Below are 24255 nucleotides of genomic sequence, written 5' to 3' on the forward strand. Positions count from 1 at the left end.
AAGTATTCTTGATTAAAAAAAAAAACTTTTATATATAATACAAAAATTAGCCAGATGTGGTGGCGATCACCTGTAATTCCAGCTACTTGGGAGGCTGAGGCAGGAGAATCACTTGAACCCGGGAGGCAGAGGTTGCAGTGAGCCGAGATCATGCCATTACACTCCAGTCTAGGCAACAAGAGCAAAACTCTATCTCAAAAACAAACAAACAAACAAACAAACAAAAAGCCTTTTATCTCAGGTTTAGAGGAGCATGTGCAGGACTGTTATATAGGTAAACTCCATGTCTCGGGGGTTTGGTGTACAGGTTATTGAGTCACCCAGGTAATAAGCATGGCACCCAATAGGTATTTTTTTTGATGCTCTCCCTTCTCCTACGCTTTGCCCTCAAGTAGACCCCGGTATTTGTTGTTCCCCTTTTTGTATCCAAGCATTTCTGATTTATGAACCTAAAGAAATACCGAAAGAACAAGCGAAACAAATCTGTTCTCTTTGTTGCTCCACGTTCCCCTCTCTCTAGAAAACGGTTTTAACATTGGCTGCACGTTAGAGTCACCTGGGGTGCTTTTAAAATTCCCTTTGCCAGGCCCCACACTTGAACATTGTGATTTAGTTGCCTGGCCCAGGCATCAGTTTTTTTTTTTTTAAGAGATGGGGTCTTTCTCTGTTGCCCAGGCTAGAATGCAGTGGTGTAATCATAGCGCACTGTAGCCTTGAACTCCTGGGCTCAAGAAATCCTCCCACCTCAACTTATTGAGTAGCTGGGACTACGGACACGTGCCACCACGCCTGGCTAATTTTTAAAAAGTTTTGTAGAGATGGAGTCTCACTATGTTGCTCAGGCTGGTCTCTAACTTCTGGGCTCAAGCAATCTCCCACCTCAGCCTCCCAAAGTGCTGGGAATATAGGCATGAGCCACTGTGCCCAGCTGGCCTCAGTATCTTTTGAGGTTTCCCTGATGACTCTAGAGAGTAGCCACAGTTGACAGCCATTGCCCTGGAATCATTGTGTTCACTCACATTTCATTTTTACAGTGACTGTAATTGGAAAGACACATTTGGTCATGAGGAAGAGGAAACGGACAACTCATGTCTCATACAAATCACAAGTACCTCCCGCTGGAAGCAGCAGGCCTCTGGGAAGGTTCTAGAAAGAATGGGTGCCTGTGTCTGGAGCTGTGCTTCTGAGCAACTGCCTGGCTGGGGCACCCCCGCTCACTGGGTGGTCACTAAGCTTCACACACTGCTCCCCAGCTACGCTTTCCTCCTTCATGTTTCCTTCTCCTTGCTTGACTGGACTCCAACCAGGAAGGCTCTTTTTGTTCATGATTAAAAGAGTCATAAGTGCTGATGGGAGAAAAATAAAGTCATACAGAAGAAGACAGGCTGGGTGCGGTGGCTCACGCCTGTAATCCCAGCACTTTGGGAGGCGCTCACACCAGTCATCACTCCCCCTCCCAGTGCCCACATCCCCTGCCTGTCCACTGTGCCCTGTCCCCAGTGCCCTGTCCACAGCACAGCTAGCTCAACACATGTGGCATCCACACCAAGTACCATGCTTTGCCTCCCGCTGCTGAGTCCACCTGGCCCTACAAGCCTATGTGGCTGGAGTCCAGGTGTGGGGCAGGCTTCCGTGATGGTGTCAAGGACTGGGCGCTTCCTGCCTGTCGCCTCGAGGTCCTTAGGGCTGACTCATCCCAACTGGGTCCCCTGCTGTGGTTCTCAGATGCCCTCTGAGTGTTTCTTCTCTGGGGTTCCTGGCCCATTCCAGAGCAATCACAGACAAGAGGGACGGCACCCCATTGGATCAATCAGACAAGCCCTGGAGTGAGGAGTGCAGTTACCATCCATGAGGGTGCCGGTGTGTTGGGGGGATACAGGGAGGAGAATGGATGTCACGTCAACCACCAACAGCCCCTACGGGCCCCTGACTTCCTGCACTAACATCGTCCCAGTGCACACATCTGCCCAGTACCACTGGGGCCATTCTCACCTATGGGTCTACCAGATGCCCAGGAAATGCTCCCCAAAATATATGATGCTCACAAGGCAAAGGCCACCTGCCCTGAAGGATGCAGGGGCCACAGAGTAGTGGAAAGCAAAGGGATGGGGGAATTATCCCCAAATCAGTTACACAGCTGATGGCAGCCCAGTCACTATCCCTAGGGAGGTTTTTTGTTTTGTTTTGTTTTGTTTCTGGAGGGGTGTGACTTTGTAGACAAATTGCACTTTTTCTTAAAAATGTAAAATGATCTGCAATGAAAATATACTGTGTTCAGTTTAGGGCAAATAGCCTCTTCTGATGTTGAGTCTACAAATAATCAGAAAGCACTGAAAATTCAAAAGCCGGAGTTAAATTCCTCAGCAGAGCTTGGGTAGGTGGTGGGGTCCGTGACAGATGCTGAAACTGTGGGCTCCAAAGGCCAACACAGGAAGGAAGGAGAGAGCCTCAGAGGAGGGGGCAGGTCGGACCCGGTCCACCCCTGGCGTGGCGCCCTCAGCCCTTCTCAGCTTCCAGTGCCTCTTAACATTGCTGGCGGGTGTGAGCCGGGGTCGTGCAGCCTCTGAGTGAGCTCGGTCCCTTACTCACCATTTCCAGCCTCACCTTCCTTCCCGTGAAAGGGGCACGAGGATAACACCTCCCTTGTGGAAGTGCAAGGCTGGGACAGGCTTTAGCTGCATCTCTGAGCCCTTTCACCAACAGGGACTCACCGAACCAAAGAGCTGCACAGAACATTAGCATCCACCCCCACCCCAGAGAGGTACTTCCCGGAGCTCACCTGGGGGAGGGTGTGTGTGCAGGTGGGAGGACGGGGAACGTGGCCTCTCTCCACGTGGCTAGTGGTCTGAAGACCCCACCGGACATCTCTGGCCTCCCAGGTGTCAGCTGCCTGAGTGGTGGGTGGTGTCTGGAACCAGGAGACCCTGTTCTGCCTGGCTGGGACTCAGTTTCCCAGGAGGTGACCTGGACAGGGTCACACCACCCCCTCTCTATGGCACCTGGCTTGGGACTCCCTCCCTCCCTCCCCGCTGCTCTTCCTTCTCCTTACTCCTGGGATCTTCCAGGAAAGTGCTGATCCCGGAGTAAGATTTGGGGGGGAGTTCCTGCACTGGCCTCAAGCCCCCTGCGCACTCCTTCTCCAGCTGCAGAGCGAGGGCGCCCGGTCCTCCAGGAGAAGAGCTGGGCTAGGAGCTTAGTGTGTTCCCCGTGTCACGGGGCCTCCTCCACCCCCTGGCTCATGGACCCCATGCCGGCCGCGCTGCAGAGGCCTGCCCGGCTTCCAGATGCTGGCGACTCCCCTCCCGGGACCGGCCTTCTGGAAGGGGGATGTTGAGCCCGTGAGGCGCTCCATGAGTGGGGAAGCAGGTGGGGACGGCCGTGTCCACAGCATCACCTTGGCAGCTGATGGGCAGGAGGACAGGGCCAGGCGGCCTCCAGGCACGTTTCTGTTTGTGTGACATTCACCGTGACATGGTGCATGCTGTGGCACACAGGGTCCTGTGTTCAGATAAGCCAGGGCCTCGGAGGAACTCAGGCAGAGGAAAGAGCCGGAACACAAACACAGCACGACCTTTCCCGGGAAGGAGCCCCTCCACGAATGCGCCCTGGGCTCCCTGCCACGCCCTGGGCCCCCATGGCCAAGTGCAGATCCCCTCTCTTCCACCACCCGTGACTCCGCTCAGCCCAGCTGACCCTCAAGAGCCTCTGCTGAGTCCCAGGAGCCTCTGCTGAGCCCCAGAAGGGCGAGGGAGCCTGGGTGGCCAGAGAGGGCCGAGGCCTGTCAGGCTGACGGGGCTCCTTCAGGACAGGCACCCACCTGGGACGGGGACGTGCAGGAACCGCTGCGACTGCCCTGGCCGAAGATGCCCCAGAGGCCAGGCGGACAGGTCCCTCCCTCCTCCAGGAGGTAGGACTAGGCTGGGTTTTGAAGGATGGCAGTGGCCAGGTGGACGCAGGGCACGGACAGGGAAGTCCACGCAGGCCTAAAACACACAGACTCAGGCGGGCGGGAACTTCGAGGTCAAATCCCGGAGCCCTCGGAGGGGACTGAGGAAATCAGATGCTCAGTGCGGGGCCGAGTTTGGAGCCTCGGCCTTGGGACAGGAGGTGGAGTATCCATCAGAGGGGCTGCTGCCCACCACGGCTGGCCTTGCCCTTGGTTTTGGCCCCAGGGAAGTGCAAGGTGCAGGACAGATGCCACAAGGCCCTTGGGTGTCCTTCCTGTGGCTTCCTTTAGTCCCAGGTGGGTGTAAGGAAGGAGACCACTACCACTCCTGCTGCCCTCCTACCCCCAACCTTGCCTAGTTCACAAGACAGGAGGAAAGAGAGAAAGCAAAAAGTTAGAAAGAAACAAAAGTAAGATAAATAGCCACACAACCTTGGCACCAACACCCGGCCCTAGGAGTTAAAAAAAGTAATAATAATAACATCAACCCCTGACCTAAACTACTTGTATCATCTGTAAATTCCAGACACTATATGAAAAAAAGCATGTATGTAAAACTTTCTGTTCTGTTAGCTGATGCATGTAGCCCCCAGTCACGTTTCCCACGCTTGCACGAATTATCAGGACCCTTTCACGTGGACCCCTTAAAGTTGTAAGCCTTTAAAAAGGCCAAGAATTTCTTTTTTGGGGAGCTCGGCTCTTTAGACGCGAGTCTGCCAATGCTCCTGGCCGAACAAAAAGCCTCTTCCTTCTTTAATCCAGTGTCTGAGGAGCTTTGTCTGCGGCTCGTCCTGCTGCAGGTGACACATCTGTCACCACATCCACACAAGACGCTCTGTTAGAAAAAAGACAGGAAGGAAACGGTTCCAACTCGCGAGTGAGTCACTGGGGAGGTGGGATTGGAAGTGATTTTCTCCCCTCTTCCAGCTTGCTAAGATTTATAACATGTGTGCATCCTTTAAATGCGTGTCAGGAAGCGACTCCACGAGGGCATTGTGTCTGGGCAGGAAGAATCCCAGGATTCCCTGGTTTTACTTGTTTGAGTGCCAGCCTCCAGGAGACGGGGCGAGGGGCTGCTCATTCTCCGTGACCAGGCGGCCGCTCTGCCTTTGGCTCATAGGTGGTCACCGGGATGGCTGAAAGGCTCCCGTGTTCCTCTAGCCCAGGGGATCCGAGCAGCCTGACCGTCACCATCTCCCCGTAGCCTTGTCAGTGGCCCGGCAGTGGACAGAGGCCCTGCAGGCCACCGAGGAGGACAGAGCCCAGGGACAGAGGAGGAGCCGCCATGGGGGGGTCCAGGCCCTGCCCACAGCGCCCCCCTCGGGACATCACAACCCCTGCACCCTGTGTGCTTGCCTTGGGGCATTTGCTTTTCAAACTCCAGGAAAAAATACTGACAGTAATGTGGGAGTAGCAAGAATCCAAATAAAAGAACGTGCAATTCTCACTACCTCCCTTTCTCGTGATTTGCAGGTACCAGCACATCCGGGCACTTTCTCCGCGGTGCGCTGTCCTAAGCCTGACTATTTCAGCTCAGAAACAAGCCGAGAATAAAAACATCTATCGCCTATGCCCGGCATTAGAAAATCTCCTTGGTATATTTTCAGATTATTTTAAAAAGAAATTAAACTCACAGATATAGCCAGGAGTAGATGGATTTTTGTGGGGCTTAAAATATATGTAAAATTTGGGGGTTACTTTAAATAGTAATAGAAATTATGAATCCAAATTAGATATGAAAATAAATATTTATTGGAAGAGATAAAATCACAAAGCTCACACATGAAAAAGCTGATAGGTGCACTAAACATCATCAAATGGAAGAAACAAACAAGATTTGATTAGTTACTCCCTGGCATCCCTCTATCAAACTTATTTTTTCTATATCTCTTGGCTGTTAGTCACCCCTTGATTATTGCTTCCTATGAAAATAATTTTCCATAAGTAGAATACAAAGATAACTCAGCCTTCCCTTTGACGTGAGATTCAGGTTCGTTTCTCATCATCGGTTGGGGGCCGCATGACACACGTGGTAGCCGTCATGGATGTGTGTGTGGTGATGCTGCCATGGGCCTCTGCCCCGTAAGCAGCGGCTCTGATCAATTCTCCTTTGTGAGGTGGCCACCAAAGGAGCGCAGAGCTGGCCAGGGCATTCGTGTGTGTTCATGACCGAGAACTTTTCACGCAGAGAGGACTTCTGTCCTGAGAGATGTCGGTGAGCACGGATCCCAGCTTATAGGTGTGCACATCCGGGGCTGAGGGACATCGGTGTGAATTGATTCCAGCTCACAGGCATTCACATTGGGGGCTGAGGGACACTGGTGAGGACTGATCCCAGCTCACTGGCGTGCACAGTGGGGGCTCAGAAGAGCTGACCATGACTTGCTTCCGGCTTCCCCCAAGGACAAAACCTGCCTCTCCTTCCCAACCCACCAACTCCCCTTCATGTCCCGCTGTGATGTGCAGTGCAGCATCCTTGGGTCATGACACGGGGTGCACTGGCACAGGGAATGGTGGGAATATTCCTGAAAATGAAGACTACCCCGGAAGGCAGGAGCTTCTAAGCTAGAGTGACTGTCAGCTTCAATAGGACCTGGTGCACCTGAACCAGCCCGGGGCCCCCCAGTGCCATGGAAAGGACAGCTGTGGCAGATCTCACAAACTCATGTCCAGGGGAGCTCCCCACTTGCGCATGGCAAGGACCACGCAGGGGCATCTTAGGGTCTGCAGGAAGCAGCGGAACTGCAGAGTCTCAGAGCACACTGTCTCCAGCTTCGACAGCTGGGCCATTGCTCTCCAAAGCCTGCACCCGCGGGTGCTTCCTGATGCACCTCATCCTCCCCACGTTACTCAGAGTGAGGAATGTGCTCAGCCTCGGGCCCTGAGACTGTCCTCTCCTTACTCAGTCTGCCTTCCCATCCTTGCGGCATCCGGGTCACCTCCTCCCCCGACAGCCTTTCCCCATCCTCTGCCCGCTCTTCCCTCCCGTTGTCTGTCTTTGCCTACATCATTGGCAGGAGTTCCTCATGCACTCTGCATGCTGAAACCGTGCAGCCGGACACACGGCAGGGCTTTCCCTCCCGTCTGGCTTGCCTCCTGCCTCTGTAAAAGACATGACTCTTCCGCCGCTTTTGAACTTGCCTCTGGGTCACAAAGGGATTGTCCCATCGTTTCTACCAAAGGTTTTTAAAGTTTTGCTTTTCACATTAAGCCTGTTAATCTGCCCGGAATCAACTGTGTGCCATGTGAGGTAGGAAGCTAAATGGATATGTCCTTTTCCTATGGATAAAAGCTTTATTTATTCCATAATTTCCCCTCAGATGTTTTTGCTATGCCCCTTATTTTCCGATTCCATTTCCGGTCTGTTTCTGGGCTCTCTCCTGTTCTGTTGACCTGTCCGTGCAGCCTCGTGACAACACCGCAGGCTTAATGACAGTGGCAAAGGATGCCCCGCCCCGCCGGCCGTGTGCCCCCGCTCCACTTCCCTGAGTCACGTGAGCTTCTCTTTGGCCTCCATCTGCAGTGTCTGTCACCTGGCCTTTCCTAGTGGTGTTGAACTGCTGTTTTTTTCATTGTTTTCTTCACCAGTCTTGCCAGAGGTCTACCCGTTGCACTGCATTTTCCTCTAAGAGCCAGTTTTGCGTTTGCGGGTGCGGTTCTTCTTTATTTTTTGGTCCACGGATTTCTCTTTCTTATTTCTGTCTTCTAATTTCTTTAGGTCATATGTTATTGTTTTTTATTTGAATGCCTACCTTACTTTTTTACCATATAATAGATGCATTTGAGGCTGTAGACTTGAAGTTTATATTTCTCTTTATGTAACACTCTGTTCATTGTTGATTCTAGTTTATTGCCTTATAGCTAAGAAGGGCAGTCTCTGCTGTGTTGATTCTGTGGAATTCCCCATATTGCCTGGTATGTGGCCTAGTTTTTAAACTATTCTATGTGTACTTAATAAGAATTAAGTATTAATTACAATTAACAATTAAGAATTCTTCATTGGAACAACTATAACAATATAATTGTTTAGCTGTTGGGGCAGTGCCTTTGTATACGTCACAATTTTGGTTCCAAACCTTTAACATTGGTGTGAACTTTTATTTTTATTTTATTTATTTATTTATTTATTTATTTATTTATTTATTTATTTATTTTTTGAGACGGAATCTCGCTGTGTCTCCCAGGCTGGAGTGCAGTGGCGCTATCTCGGCTCACTGCAAGCTCCGCCTCCTGGGTTCACGCCATTCTCCTGCCTCAGCCTCCCAACTAGCTGGGACTACAGGTACCCGCCACCTTGCCGAGCTAATTTTTTGTATTTTTAGTAGAGACGGAGTTTCACTGTGTTAGCCAGGATGGTTTCGATCTCCTGACCTCATGATCCACCCACCTCGGCCTCCCAAAGTGCTGGGATTACAGGAGTGAGCCACCACGCCCGGCCTGGTGTGAACTTTTAAAACCCTCGCCCTCTCTTTCTAATGGAGAAGTACTGGCATCTCCCGTTCCGACTATGGTAATTTGGAACCTGGCCTTGCTCAGTTCAAGGTGAGGATATTGTGTCTCTGCATTTCTGCCTTTCTCCACTATCTTGTTGTCATTGTCCTCTGTCTAACAGTGTTTCGTAGCCTCTGCCCTGGGTCCCAGGCTTCTGGTCTGCAGCGATGGGGAGGATGTCACAGATAAAGTCACCCTTTCCAAGGATGGCTTGTCTCAGCTTCTGCTCTCCAGGCTGTGTCGATGTCCTCTTGCCTTCCTATGCCCACAGAGTCCCACTAAGTTGTAAGAAGTAACAGCCCTGGGATGTGTCAGGAAGGGTTTCTCAGCCTCCTTTCTGGAGTCAGGGAAGCTGCTCCCATCACTCCCAGGAGCTGGACCCAGGCCCCCTGCCTCTGCCCCATCACCAGCCTGTGCTTCTCCTCCATTCCTGGTTTCATGTGAGTGTGTGTGTGTGTGTGTGTGTGTGCATGTATATATGTGCACACATGCATACACACACACACACCTGTCTTGGTCTTCTGTCTGTCTGACCTATTGCTGCTCTGTGTGTGGGGCAGAGCGGTTCCTTACTGCACACCGTGCTCAGGAGTGTGGACACCCTCTTTAAATGCACACGGTACCGTGTTCACACAGGAGGGTCCCACTTTTTCCATGATGAATCTGAGGCCAAGTAACCTGCCTAGACATGCAGGAATTTCAGCCGAGACCCAAGCCCCTGGGTCTCAGACTCCAATCTGCCATCCCTTTGGCAGTGTGCACGTCAGCGCGTGTGGGATGGCTGGAGGGTGCCTGTTACTGCCGCACACGTCCCCACCAGGAGGCCTGCACGCCCTTCACTCCCTTCAGTTTCCTCCCAGGTGAAGTCTGCAAACCCGCTTCTCTGGACCTGGTCCTGTCCGGATGATCCTCTGGGATTAACAAGCTGTTATTCAAAAGCCTCCAACAACAATGGCACGTTATCTGCTCCATTGCAGAACTGGCCGTGGCTTACATCCAGGAAGGGATTGGTCAGTCACCTGTGCCAGGTCCCCAGGGGACCCTGAGCCCAGTGGTATAAAGGGTGGCTGTGGGAGGAGTGGCACAGCCTTTCCCAGCCCCAGCAAGTGACCTGTCAGGCAGCTGTGGACTCAGACCCTAGAGATGAAGTCCCTGCTCCTGGCCATCAACCTCAGCCTCATTGCTGCCCTGCAGGCCCACCACCTCCTGGCCTCAGACAAGGAGATTCAGGGTGTGAGGCTCGGATGGGAAGGGTGGGCTGGAGGGGCCACGGGGTGAGGTTGACACTGCTGGATGGAGACACCATCCCTCCCCCATCCAAGGAGACCCTCATTTTCAGGTTGAGCATTAAAGCCCTGCCCTGAAGGATGATGAGATGGGATAGTGGGAGTCTGGTCTGGGGGGGCCGGGGTACAGAGGGGCAGGGATGGGAGGAGGGTGGGGGTCTGGCTGACTTCATTTCTCTCCTGGGGGTGAGGGCTCCTGTGGTCCTGGCCAACTTGAGGGGGCTGGAGCCACATTCAGGTGGGCCTGGCAAGGGTGCTGCGTGTTTTCTGGCTGGGTTAGAGTGGGGAATGCTCCCCGTCTCCAGCCCTTGGGGTGCGGTAGAGTCTGGGGGCTGCAGGCCAGGGAAGGGGCAGGCTGTGGAGCGATTGGCCTGAGTCTGAAAGGACCCTTCTTCAGGTGTCAGGGACGTGGTATCTGAAGGCCATGACGGTGGACAGGGAGCTCCCTGAGATGAATTTGGAATCAGTGACACCCCTGACCCTCACGACCCTGGAAGGGGGCAACCTGGAAGCTAAGGCCACCATGCTGTGAGTGTCTGCCAGCCGCTGGGCAGCCTGCAACCTGGTCTAGGGCCTTCCCTTTCCCCACTCAGGAGAGCTCTGGTGCTGGGGATGTGGGCAGACCTGCTGGGAGGTGCCTCTCAGCCCCGCCTGCAATGCTTGAGGGCAAACTGTGCCAGTGAGGTGCCTCGGCTGAAGGGGGCCTGAGGGGGCAGAGGCCCCTGTGGGCTATCAGAGGCAGCGCTGGGTACCACCCACCACCTCCTCCAACTAGGGAATGTCTGGTGCCGCGCAGGCCCCTTTGGGAAAAGGTGTTCACCCCCAACCAGAATCAGAGCCGGCAGGCAGGGACCACAGTCAGAGCTACAGGGAAAGCGCTGAGGGACCGTCCCAGGACAAACCTGCCACACCTGGTGTTTGGGGCCAGGTGTTCACATTTCTAATGCAAATTGACCAGTGGGACAGGAGAGTGGGCTTTTAGCGGAGTCAGAAGGCAGCAAAAGGCTTCCCAGGCCAAAAGCCCACCCCAAGAAGGCACTGGCTGCCCGCCCACTTCCAGCGGGTGTTCCAGCTCAGGCATTGCAGCGTGGTTGCTCCAGGGCCAGGGGAGACACAGGCCAGGGCCGCTTTGCCAGGGGGCTTCTGTTTTCCAGGATAAGTGGCCAGTGCTGGGAGATGAAGGTCATCCTGGAGAAAACTGACGAGCCGGGAAAATACACAGCCGGTGAGTCCCGGAGCCTGAGTCACAGCCTTTTGCTGCCTTCTGACCCAGTTCTCCATGGTGGGTGCCACAGGCCAACAGTGCGAGGGGCCTGGAAGGGCCTGGCAGGGGAGTGTGTGCTGGCGACTCCGCCTGAAGGTTCTGGGGTGCTTCCTGCAGGTCAGACGCCCACGGAGCTCAGGCTGTAGGGGTGGGTGGGGGCAGGGCTCTGCTCCTCCGTCCTGCACAAGTAAGACCAGAAGGCCTGGGACCAAGTTCAGCTGCCACCCCAGAGGGGGACTGGGCAGGGCCACCAGGGCCCTCAGCACTGACGCTGAGTCTGTGAGGCTGGACGTGGGCAGAGGGGACAGCAGCTCAAGGCAGGCTGTGGCTCAGGCTTGAGCTCACGGGAGAAGCCATTCCTGTCCTCCGGGGAACCACACCAGCACTGCCGCCAGGGCCTGGCTCCACGCTGTCCCTCTCTGTGCCTGGGTAGGTTTGGGGCAGGAAGTTCCCAGCTTGGGGACAGCCACCAGAGGTCCCACCTCGCGCAGGCGCCTTTCCTGACCCTGGCGGTTTGTAGGATTTAAAGTTTCTTTCGAAGGCGCAACATCGCAGTGGCGCTGGGAACGAGGAGAGGCAGACTCTTAGTGACCTCCTTCTCCCCAGAAGGGGGCGGCTGCCGGGCAGCGCCACACGGGGTGGCTTGCGCCCCAGGACAGGACAATAGCCTGCGGAGCTCAGGGGAGGGAGCGGAAAGGGTAGCGGGTGACCTGGCTGCCTGTGGCCAGCTAACATGAGTCGTTTCTCTGCTCCAGGGCACAGGGGCTGTCCCTGATTGTCTGGTACCTGGCCTTGGGGCAATGAGGGCTGGTGGGGAGTGGCCCCCGAGTGGGGCCATCTGAATAGGGCAGGGTGGCCGTATGGACCAATCAGCTGCTCAGGAAGGGCCCGGCCCCTAACCAGGGCCTCCAGGATAGGTCAAGACTGCATTTAAAAAAAACTCGATTCTGGCCAGGCATGGTGGCTCATGCCTGTGTTCCCAGCACTTTGGGAGGCCGAGGTGAGAGAATCACTTGAAGCCAGGAGTTGGAGACTAGCCTGAGCAATATAGTGAGACCCCATCTCTACCAAAAAAAAAAAAAAAAAAAAAAAATTAGCCAGGCTTGGTGGTGCACACCTGTAGTCCCACCTACTCGGGAGGCTGAGGTGGGAGAATTGCTTGAGCCCAGGAGGTCGAGGCTGCAATGAGCTATGATCATGTCACTGCATTCCAACCTGGGTGACAGAGCAAGACCCCGTCTCAAAAAATAAGATAAAAAAATAAACGAAACCCGATTCCATTTGGGTTCCACTTTCTGCATCTCAAGATGAATCTTAGTTCTTATGAGGTGTCTGAGGTTCTCACTCATAGCAGATGCCACCCATGCCCAGCTCCATCTCTCATCTGCCGGCCTCCAGGGGTGACGTGGCTGCAGTGGGTGTCACCTGCAGCAGGCAGACGTGGCCACGCTGGCCAGCACGCCCATCTCAGGTGTGCAAGTCTCTGCACCAGTCTTCAGACGCCACGCAGATGAGTGCAAAGAGCCTGTGCGAGCACCTGTAGCTCAGAAAGTGCCCCATGCTCCACATGACCGCCATGGGGAAGCCAGAACCCCCCTCTCCCGCAGGGCCAGTGCCAGAGCCCAGGCCCAGGGACAGTCTGGGCAACTGTGCAGAGAGGAAAGGATGCTGGGACAGCAGTTACAGAAGACAGATACCCCATCTGGGTGCACCCCAAAAGAGAGAACCCTTCGCTATGTGCAGCGATATGGAGAACTCTCATGTGGACCACAGCGTGACTACGCCAGAGCCAGAAAGGGAGTTTGGAAGGCGCTGGACCGGAATCCATCTCTTAGGGAGGCACAGGGTCTGGTGTCCCTGGAGGACTGGTGGGGAAGAAAGCCGGCTGTGAAGAAAGTGGTGAAGAAAGAGGACCGAGGGCCCCTTGGAAGATATTACTGAAGGTCAGAGGGCGACCCATCAGCCCTAACGGCTCCGTTCTTCCCAATTTCATCTCAATTCATGTGTCAGCTGTTTCGTTATCCCTCTGCATTATTTTAAAAGTGTCTGCTCTAGGGGTGACGATGACATCCTTAATTCACAGTGGACTTGGAGCAAGCACTGTGTCCTTTACTTAAAACGTGAAGACCTTGTGACGGCACAGGTGCGTCCTCCCCGCTCTGCCTCATGTCATAGACCTTGTGATGGCACAGGTGCTTTCCCTCATGTCATTGCTGACACGCATCACATCTGCATATGCTGGAGACGCCGCGAAGCAGCACTGCAGAGCTTGCCTGAAGCCGTCCTACATGTGATAAAGGAACAGAGAGGGTGTTTTCTCTTTACCTGCAGACCTTCCCCGGCGAGTGCTCTTTGGTCCTGGGTGTCCTGTTTCCATGTTGATCACATCTCTCCAGCCTGAAGAATGGCTTTTATGCATTCTTTTATACTTTTATACAAAACTATATGTATGTGTGTATGTATATACTTTTACGAAAAAGTAATTGCAGCTTTGGTCATTAAAAGTAATGACAGGCCGGGCGCGGTGGCTCAAGCCTGTAATCCCAGCACTTTGGGAGGTCGAGACGGGCGGATCACGAGGTCAGGAGATCAAGACCATCCTGGCTAACACGGTGAAACCTCGTCTCTACTAAAAATACAAAAAACTAGCCGGGCGAGGTGGCGGGCGCCTGTAGTCCCAGCTACTCCGGAGGCTGAGGCAGGAGAATGGCGTGAACCCGGGAGGCGGAGCTTGCAGTGAGCTGAGATTCGGCCACAGCACTCCAGCCCGGGCGACAGAGCAAGACTCCGTCTCAAAAAAAAAAGACACTGAGGAAACTATAAGAAGTCAACCCGCCCGGGCGCGGTGGCTCAAGCCTGTAATCCCAGCACTTTGGGAGGCCGAGACGGGCGGATCACGAGGTCAGGAGATCGAGACCATCCTGGCTAACACGGTGAAACCCCGTCTCTACTAAAAATACAAGAACTAGCTGGGCGAGGTGGCGGGCGCCTGTAGTCTCAGCTACTCGGGAGGCTGAGGCAGGAGAATGGCGTAAACCCGGGAGGCGGAGCTTGCAGTGAGCTGAGATCCGGCCACTGCACTCCAGTCCGGGCGACAGAGTAAGACTCCGCCTCAAAAAAAAAAAAAAAAAAAAAAAAGTAATGACAAAACCATAATTACTTTTGCACCAACGCAACCTAATAGCATTTTTTATACTGCTGGCTGCTGCCCACAAATTGTTTCCATTTTGTTTTATCCATATGTGTTTCACTTTGCTTTTACTCTTGAAGGATATTTTCAGCAGACACAGAATTCTCAGCCGGGCGTGGTGGCTGACACATGTAATTGCAGCACTTCGGGAGACCAAGGAGGGTAGATCACTGAGTTCAGGAGTTAAAGACCAACCTGGTCAACATGGTAAAACCCCATCTCTACTAAAATACAAAAATTAGCCAGGTGTGGTGGATGTGGCTGTAATCTCAGCTACTCGGGAGGGTGAGGCAGGAGAATCAGTTGAACCCAGGAGGCAGAGGTTGTAGTGAGCTGAGATTATGCCACTGCGCTCCAGCCTGGGTGACAGTGCATTAATAATAATAATAATAATAATAATAATAATAAAAAGAATTATCAACTGCAGTTCTTTTCCTTCCACAGTTTACAGGTGCGGTTTCCCTGTCTCTGGCCTGCCTGTTTCCAGTGAAATCTCAATGCTTAGTCAGCTCATTCTTCTGCTGTATGTAATGTATCTTTTTTCTCTGGTTGCTTTAAAATTCTGTCTTTAAATTTGGTTTTTGGCACTTTGACTTTGATGTAACTAATGTGTTTTCTTTCTGTTTATCCTGCACGGGATTTTCTAAGGTTTCTGTAATTTCATAAAACTTGGTAGATTTCTTTTTTCTTTTTTTTTTTTTTTTGAGACGGAGTCTCATTCTGTCGCCCAGGCTGGAGTGCAGTGGCCGGATCTCAGCTCACTGCAAGCTCTGCCTCCCGGGTTCACGCCATTCTCCTGCCTCAGCCTCCCGAGTAGCTGGGACTACAGGCACCCGCCACCTTGCCTGGCTAGTTTTTTTTTTTTTGTATTTTTTAGTAGAGACGGGGTTTCACCGGGTTAGCCAGGATGGTCTCGATCTCCTGACTTCGTGATCCGCCCGTCTAGGCCTCCCAAAGTGCTGGGATTACAGGCTTGAGCCACCGCGCCCGGCCCAAAACTTGGTAGATTTCTATCCATTATTTCCTCAAATGATTCAGTGGTTCTTCTGCCCATTATTGCTCTCCACCCCTCTGGGACTCAATTACATGGGTGTTAGTCCTTTGAATATTGTCTCTTAGTCTCTGAGATTCTCTCTCTCTCTCTTTCTTCTTTTTTTTTTTTTTTTTTTTTTTGAGACAGGGTCTTGCTCTTTTGCCCAGGCCAGAGTGCAGTGGCACAATCATAGCTCATTACAGCCTCGAACTCCTGAGCTCAACCTCTTTTTGTTTTCAATATTTGTTCCATTTATTCATAGGGCTGGATTATTTCTATTAACATATCTTCCTGTTGATGGAGGTGTCTCAATTCTTCTCTTAGCTATACCTGGTGAATTTTCATTCCATATGTTGTGATTTTTAATTTTGGAATTTCCACTTGGTTACTGTTTGAAGTTGCTGTTTCTCTGCTGAGAGCACCTGTCTTTTCGTTCATTCTGAGCACATTTATTTCCCCCACATGCTTCAGTATTGTGGTCACTTCTTTGGCATGTCCCAGTCAGCTGCTTCCAGGTTGGCTCAAAGCCAGTTCTCTTAAAAATGGTCATATTTTCCTTTCTTCATGTGTATAATAATTTTGGATTGTTTTCTGAACAGTTTGAATGATGTATAAACTCTGGTTTTGTTAGATTCCTGTAAAAAGTGCTGGTTTTTGTTTTTGGTTTTTGGGTTTTTTTTTTTTAGACGGAGTTTTGCTCTTGTCACCCAGGTTGGAGTACACTGGCACAATCTCGGCTCACTGCAAGCTCCACCTCCCGGGTTCAAGCGATTCTCCTGCCTCAGCCTCCCAAGTAGCTGGGATTACAGGTGCCTGCCACCAGGCCTGGCTAAATTTTGTATGTTTAGTAGAGACGAGGTTTTGCCATGTTGGCTAGGCTGGTCTCTGTGGGGGAAAGAAAGAGAGATGAGACTGTTACCGTGTCTATGTATAAAGAAGAAGACATAAGAAACTCCATTTTGTGCTGTACAAAGAAAAATTCTTCTGCCTTGATATGCTGTTAATCTGTAACCCTAGCTCCAACCCTGTGCTCACAGAAACATATGCTGTGTTGACTCAAGGTTTAATGGATTTAGGGCTGTGCAGGATGTGCTTTGTTAAAGAACTGTTTGCAGGCAGCATGCTTGATAAAAGTCATCGCCATTCTCCAGTCTCAAGTACCCAGGGACACAATGCACTGCGGAAGTCCACAGGGACCTCTGCCCAGGAAAGCCAGGTATTGGCCAAGGTTTCTCCCCCATGTGATAGCCTGAGATATGGCCTGGTGGGAAGGGAAAGACCTGACCGTCCCCCCAGCTGACACCTATAAAGGGTCTGTGCTGAGGAGGATTCGTGAAAGAGGAAGGCCTCTTTGCAGTTGAGATAAGAGGAAGGCATCTGTCTCCTGCTCGTCCCTGGGAATGGAATGTCTTGGTGTAAAACCCGATCGTACGTTCTATTTACTGAGATAGGAGAAAACCTCTTTGTGGCTGGAGGTGAGACGTGCTGGCGGCAATACTGCTCTTTAATGCACTGAGAGGGTTGTGTAAAGTCAAACATAAATCTGGCCTACGTGCACACCAAGGCACAGCATCTTTCCTTAAACTTATTTATGACACAGATCTTTGCTCACATGTTTTCCTGCTGACCCTCTCCCCACCATTACCCTGTAGTCCTGCCACATCCCTCTCTCTGAGATGGTAGAGATAGTGATCAATAAATACTGAGGAAACTCAGAGACCAGTGCCAGTGCAGGTCCTCTGTATGCTGAGTGCCGGTCCCCTGAGCCCACTGTTCTTTCTCTATACTTTGTCTCTGTGTCTTATATCTTTTCTCAGTCTCTCGTCCCACCTGAAGAGAAACACTCACAGATGTGGAGGAGCTGGTCCCTTCAGGTCTCAAACTCCTGACCTCAGGTGATCTGCCCGCCTCAGCCTCCCAAAGTGCTGGGCTTCCCAAAGTGAACCACCACACCTGGTGTGGTTTTTGTTTTAAAGCAGGAAGTTATTTCACCTCTAACTGTAAGCTCTGCCTCCTCTGTGGTGCACAGCAATTCAGTTCACATTTCAGTCAGTTCTTCTAGCCTTTGCTGGGCCGCTTCATGTCTTACCTGTGTGTTCATTTTTTAGGGGTTAGCCTGAGATTTGGACGGTTTCTGCATGGAACTTGGGGCTCTGTCTTTGGCTCTCTTCTTTCTTGAATTTCTCTCTTCACTTTCCAGCAGCTATCATTGCCTAGGACCTAGGACTCTGTCCTCTGGTTCTTCAAGCCAGCAAAATTGCAGGGTGTCTACCAGAGTCTGATCTGCTCCATGTGGCGCAGACAGGGCCTGTCCTCCAGATAAAAGCAGTGAGAATGGGAAACTCATCCTGTGCCGTCACCTTCTTCCAGGTGCTGACCGACCTGCAGTGTCTTTTTGCCCTGGGAGAGTGGTTTCTGCATTTTGTCCAGAGTTAATCATTGCTACTTGAGGGAGGCTTGGTCAGATGGGAGCTCCTTGCCACAATGGGAAGTGGAACTCACCATTTAGCAAAAGAAATGCATTTCACAATCGCAATAGGAGAGGGCACGCTTGAGCTAAGTAATGGCCTAAGTCATCGATGTCTCCCACTCTGCAGGTAGAGTCACTTGTTACTACCGATGCAGGAAATTTTTACTCAGCTTATCTTGACTGGGAAAAGGTACCATCATGTGTATAGAGTCATTATAAAGAGAACACAGGAGGGGAGGGTCTCCGGTGGGGTCTCCCTCAGCCCTGTGTAGAGCACACTCAGATTGCTCTGCCCTTCAATCTGGCTGTGCTGGGTTGAGGGCCACAACAGGGACATTACCAGCCTGCAATGCAATCTGCCTGGTGTGGGCTAGGCACGCTTCAGCATCCAGAGAAAACCTTCAAGTGAGGAGTCATGGGGCATGCAACCGAGAGCTGCCTGTGCACACGAGGAGGATGTGTCTGGGAGGACACGGTTGGGGTCTCACATGACTGTCTGTCCTCCACCCCTCAAGTCACACAGATAGGACTCTGTCCTCTGGTTCTTCAAGCCAGCAAAATTGCAGGGTGTCTACCAGCCCCATGGGACCGTCACTGAAGCTTCATCGGCCATTGCATTTCTGGGCTCCCTTCACCGTCTGGATTGTTTGCCCAGTGGGGAAGCTGCACATTCATCTCCAAGGTGTCTGAGACCTGAGTCAGAGCTCTCGTCAGGCTCTGGTCACTGTAGTGGCTTTGTCATGGTCACCACTGGGCAGGGAGGCACCTGTGGGTGCTTCCTTGAATCTCCTGAATTTTAGACACACTCCTTTCTGCTCATCCTAAGTAGGAGCCACTACACCAGCTCACAATAATCAGGGTCAACTACCCACCAATATACACAATCAGGGTCAATAATTACCCAGCAATATATACAATCAGGGTCAATAATTACCCACCAATATATATAATCAGGGTCAATAATTACCCAATAATATATACAATCAGGGTCAATAATTACCCAGCAATATATACAATCAGGGTCAATAATTACCCGCCAATATACATACTCAGAGTCAACTACCCATAAATATACATAATCATTGTCAGTTACCCACTAATATACATAATCAATCAGGGTCAATAATTCCCCACCAATATGCATAATCAGGGTCAACTACCCACCAAAATACATAATCAGGGTAAAATATCCACCAATATTCCTAATCAGGGTCAACTACTGATCAATATACATAATCAGAGTCAATTACACACCAATATACATAATCTGGGTCAATTACCCACCAGTAGGCATAATCAGGGTCAATTACCCACTAATATACATGATCAGGGTCAGCTATCCACCAATAATACATAATCAGGGTCAATTACTCACCAATATATGTAATCAGTATAAAATACCCACTAGTATACAGTAACTCCGTTCTTTACCTGCTCATCTGCAGGCATGAGGATCTCAGCATGGCCTGGTGGAACCATCACAGCAGTTTCCTGGGGCACTCACTCTGCTTCCTGGTAGCAGAGCTTTCCCTCTTGGTAATCTAACACTCTAATCTTACATGACCTAAGACTGCAGGGATGGCAAGTTTATAGCTTTAAATGGTTCTAGGAGGAAAAATAAATGCTTAAGTCAATGGCCCAAGCCTCCACCTTAAGAAGAAATGATCACATCATGCCTAAAGAAAATAGAAGAAAGGAAATAATAAAGAGAAAAAATTGACAATGGGGGAAGCAGGTGCGGTGGGTGAATGTGCACCCCCACATTCTGAATCCTTGGCCATTTGGGTTCTATGCCAGCTATGGGTTTATTGCCCCTCAGTTCCAAATTTGCTCTTAATTATCCTGCGTGTGACTGGAGCTGGACCCTGTCGACGTTTCTCCTTCGTAGCTGGTGCACTGTTGGGCCTTGTTAACAGAGGGCACAGGGGTCGAGGGAGGAAGGGGCTTCCCTTTAGATTCAGGGGACTTCTTTGTTCTCTGTCCTGAGGGGCTTGGCTGGCAAGCAGGATGCCAGGTGGAGCTCAGCCCCAGTGAAGTCAGCAGCAGACCCTTGGGTGGCTTTGGGTGAGTTCTTGGGTACCCAAAGTCAGCGAACTTCTCTGCCATCCCAGGGCCACAGACACCCTCTCCAGAGAGGCCTCAGCGCCTTCCAGGTTACTCCTACCCCAGTGCTCAGCCTCAGCCCTGGGGTAGAACTGGTAGAAATAACATTTCTGTTATTTCTGTGGTTTTAGAGTCCTCTTTACCCGTTGGTAGCACCTCTCCTGTTACCAGTTGGGAATTCTTTGCAGTAATTTGCCTTTCAAATGACTGTGCACCCTGTCTCCGACACCCTCTCTGTGTCAACCACGGCCTTTACTTTCTGAATTTGGACACGCTGATATCTGGGGTCTTGCTAACCCTGGAGGACGTGCTTCTTCTGGAGTTGGCTAATTTCTAGAAATAGCAGATGACTTGTCTGTAAGTGTGCCTTCCATATGCAAACCAACCAGTTCAGAGCCCACACCTTCCCCAGGGCAGGTACCAGACAGCTAGGGACAGCCAGCCCCCACACCCCAGGGCCCGGGACATTATTGAAACCAGCCCGTCCTGAGCCTGTTTACTCTGCTTCCTCCGTTCCTTCCCGTGGGAAATGTGGGAACCGCAGTGCAGGCTCCGCTCGCACTCTCGTCCTGCTCCCAGTGCCTCCAGACAGACCCTGGTGCTTCCGTGAGGCCCCGCCCTCCTGTTTCTAGGGGTCTGAGTATAACAAGCCTCCGTCCCAGTCATTTCTATGGCTGTGTCTCCCCCCACCAGCCTGCAGCACAGAGTCCTTTCTCCCTATTATGTGAGGCCATCCTGGCTTCCTAGCCCCTGTGAATGAGGATACAACGCCAGCTCAGCCAGTCCTGGAAGCCATCGTGAGAGCTGCTCTCCTGCTCAAGTCAATGTGTGAAATAGGGCATTTTGGATACACGGTCACCAGCGAGCCAAGCTGGACGCTAGTTAAAGCAGTGAAGACAGATTTTATTCAGCAGCTTCTGAGAGCCAGGGACAGAGTGGTTCCAAGCTACTTTGTGCAGGGGTGAAGGGGCGTTGTGAAGGGAGAGTAGGAGGGGGTACGGGAGAGAGTGGGGGCTCCAGTGAAGAGTTACAGAGGGCTGGGCAGGGTCAGTGCAGTGGGGCAGTTATGGAAGGAGGACTCTGTGCCCCAAAAGAAACTGGGAGATGGAGGCCCATTCTTCCTGAAGGTCACATTTCTAAGGAATGGCTCTCAGGCCCTTGAGAATGACACTTTTTTTTTTTTTGGAGTCTTGCTCTGTCAGGCAGGCTGGAGCGCAGTGGCACGATCTCGGCTTACTGCAACCTCTTCTGCTTCCCGGGTTCAAGCGATTCTCCTGCCTCAGCCTCCCGAGTAGCTGGGATTACAGGCACGTGCCTCCACGCCCGGCTAATTTTTGTACTTTTAGTAAAGACAGGATTTCCCCGTGTTGGCGCAGCTGATCTTGAACTCCTGACCTCAATTGATCCACCCACCTATGCCTCCCAAAGCGCTGGGGTTAGGGATGTGAGCCACTACACCCAGCCTGAGAAAGACACTTCTGCATTGCAGGAGAAACACTGACTTCTCAAAGGGGCGGAGGAAGGAGTCACAGGTGTAAGCCCTTTTTAGCAAAAGCTCTAAGAAGGGGCGGCTGGGTGCTGGCCGGGACACACAGCAAATTCGCCTGCAGCGCTGAGCTCTCAGGTAAGCATTTAGGGTGCTGGGGCCACCCCAGGGATGCGTCTCCTGCTGCTGGACGCCGTGAGAGCTTGGTGATCTCCTGTCTCCTGGTGCAGGGGCTTGGGCGGAGCGGATCCATGCCGAGAGCTCTGCCGTGCTCAGTACATATGCACTGATACGCTCGGCTTGGGTCCACATTGGAGCACGGTTCTCTTTGTGTAAAGCCCCTAGAATGTGTCCCCACACAACTGCCTCGGGGGAAGATGTCTGAGAAAGGGAAGTCTCATCTCCTCACACAAAGGAGGAGGCGGTGATTCTGCCCAGGTGGGTTCAGGGGGATTGGGGAGGGGATCACGATTCTCACTTCCATCTGAGGTCACATGAATGTCCCAGTTCTGCGTGTCACGGTCCCATTCCTTAAGCAGTGACCCGACTTTCACATAAACACTTGGCGACTTTAGAACCCAGCTCACCGGGCAACCGACACTACTAAATGTGGAGTCAGATTTTCAGCCATTGCCGCTCTGTGGCTGCAAGAATGAAATATTATTCAAGGCCAGGATGGAATGTCTGCAGTGTCTTGCCTGTTACTCAAGCTTAGACCTTGGCATTTCCTTTCTGAAAGCCCCAGAGCAGTCAGGGCAGTCCCCACCCCATTCTCCTTGCAGTCGTCATTACCATGTTTGTGGCCAAGCCCAGCAGCCAGTTGGCTTCCCAAAGCCTTGGTTCTAGTCGGTGCCACGTCCCAGTGAGCAACCACAGCAAACAATTGTAGGGAATTGTGGTGTCACTTCACACCATGCCCATGAGAATCCCATTTTCCATCGACGAGATGCCCTCCCTGCATCTTTGCATACCCAAGCAACCTGCACACACGCCCGTAGACATGAGAAAGCCCTGTGGTTGGCAAGGGTGGGAATAATAACTCCAAAGCTCCATGGAGTGTGGGGGAGAAGTCAAATAATTCCAAACGCATTCCCTCCTTGAGCTGCAGGAGAAAGCCATGAGGAAACGCATCCTCTGGTTGTGGGGCTGGGACTGGGAATAGATAGTCACACACCCCTTCAGCCGAAGGTGCATGGGGTCTTAGAGTGCTTTCATTTGTGGGTCAAAAAACCCACAGCCACAACCAAGCGTGCAGGTTTTGCCAAGAAAGCCTCAGATGCTTCATTCCAGCTCTTCTTTTCAGTCTGTTTCATGGGGCTAAAATGAAGGTTGGCAGGGCTGGCTCCTTCTGGAGGCTCTTGAGGGGGAATCTGTCCCTACCTTTTCCAGTTTCCAGAGGCCTCCACATGCCTTGGCTCGTGGCCCCTCCTCCACCTTCAAAGCCAGCAGTGCAGCCTCTTCTGCTTCTGTTGGTAAAGATTCTCTCTCCCCGCCCTCCTCTCTCTCCCTTCTTCGCTCTCCAGCCTCTCTCCTATAAGGGCCCCTGTGATAACAGTGGGTCCACCCACACAATCCAGGGTAATTGCTCATCTCAGATCCCTCACTGAATTATATCTGCGAAGTCCCTTTTACCATACACACATCCACAGGGCCAGGGATGAGGGTGTGGACATCGTTAGGGGACCATTATTCAGTCTACCACATGGCAGAAATTGACGGTCAGCAGGATTGCAAGTAAATGAACAGGGTGTTTCTGGGAAGTGATGTGTCCTAAATGGAACACAGCTCAGAGGAGTGACAGAGAGAGGAGGGGCTGCATCTTCCCATTGTGTAGCCCGGAGAGGCTTCTCTGGGGAGGTGATTTTTAGAATTTTTATTTGGTATGTATTTCACATGCCATCATACTCATTCTTTAAAAGTGCCCAATTCGGCCGGGTGCGGTGGCTCGAGCCTGTAATCCCAGCACTTTGGGAGGCCGAGACGGGTGGATCACGAGGTCAGGAGATCGAGACCATCCTGGCTAACACGGTGAAACCCCGTCTCTACTAAAAAATACAAAAAACTAGCCAGACGAGGTGGCGGGCGCCTGTAGTCCCAGCTACTCGGGAGGCTTAGGCAGGAGAATGGTGGGAACCTGGGAGGCGGAGCTTGCAGTGAGCTGAGATCCGGCCACTGCACTCCAGCCTGGGCGACAGCGAAACTCCGTCTCAAAAAAAAAAAAAAAGTGCCCAATTCAATGGGTTTCAATAAATTCACAAGGCTGTGAAACCATCACCATTATCTAATTCCAGGAGATCTCCATCATCTTACAAAGGTCCCCACGCCCGTCAGCTCTCACCCCCATTCTTCCCTCCCCGCCCCGGAACCTCTCATCTACTTCCCGTCTCCATGGACCTGCCTGTTCTGGACATTTCATAGAAATGGAATCATATATATGTGTTCGTTGTGACTGGTTTCTTTCCCTTAGCATAATGTTTCAAGGTTTGCTCACGTGGTAGCATGTGTCGGTATTTTATTTCTTTTTATGACAGAATAATATTTCATTGTGTGGATAATACCACCTTTTTTATCCATTCATCTATTGGTAGACATTTGCATTGTTTCCACTTCTTGGGTTTTGTAATGTTGCTAGGGACATTTGTGCATAAATGTTTTCGTGGGAACATATGTTTTCATTTGTCCTGGATGTATACCTGGGAGTGGAATTGCTGAGTCATATGGTATTGAATCATTCTACGTGTAATTGTTGGATAAGCTGCCAAACCATGTTTTTCTGAGCAGCTGTGCCATTTTACATTCCCACCAGCAGTGCATGAGGGTTCTAATTGCTCCACATCCTTGCCAACCCTCATTATTATCTGGCTTTGTGATTCTAGCCACCCTAATGAATATGAAGTAGTATTTAACTGTAATTTTGATTTGCATTTCCCTAATGACTAATAACATTGAGGATATTTTCATATGCTTATTGGTCATTTTTATATCT

The sequence above is a fragment of the Piliocolobus tephrosceles genome, chromosome 14 (genome assembly GCF_002776525.5).
Source record: "Piliocolobus tephrosceles isolate RC106 chromosome 14, ASM277652v3, whole genome shotgun sequence".
Taxonomy (NCBI): Eukaryota; Metazoa; Chordata; class Mammalia; order Primates; family Cercopithecidae; genus Piliocolobus; species Piliocolobus tephrosceles.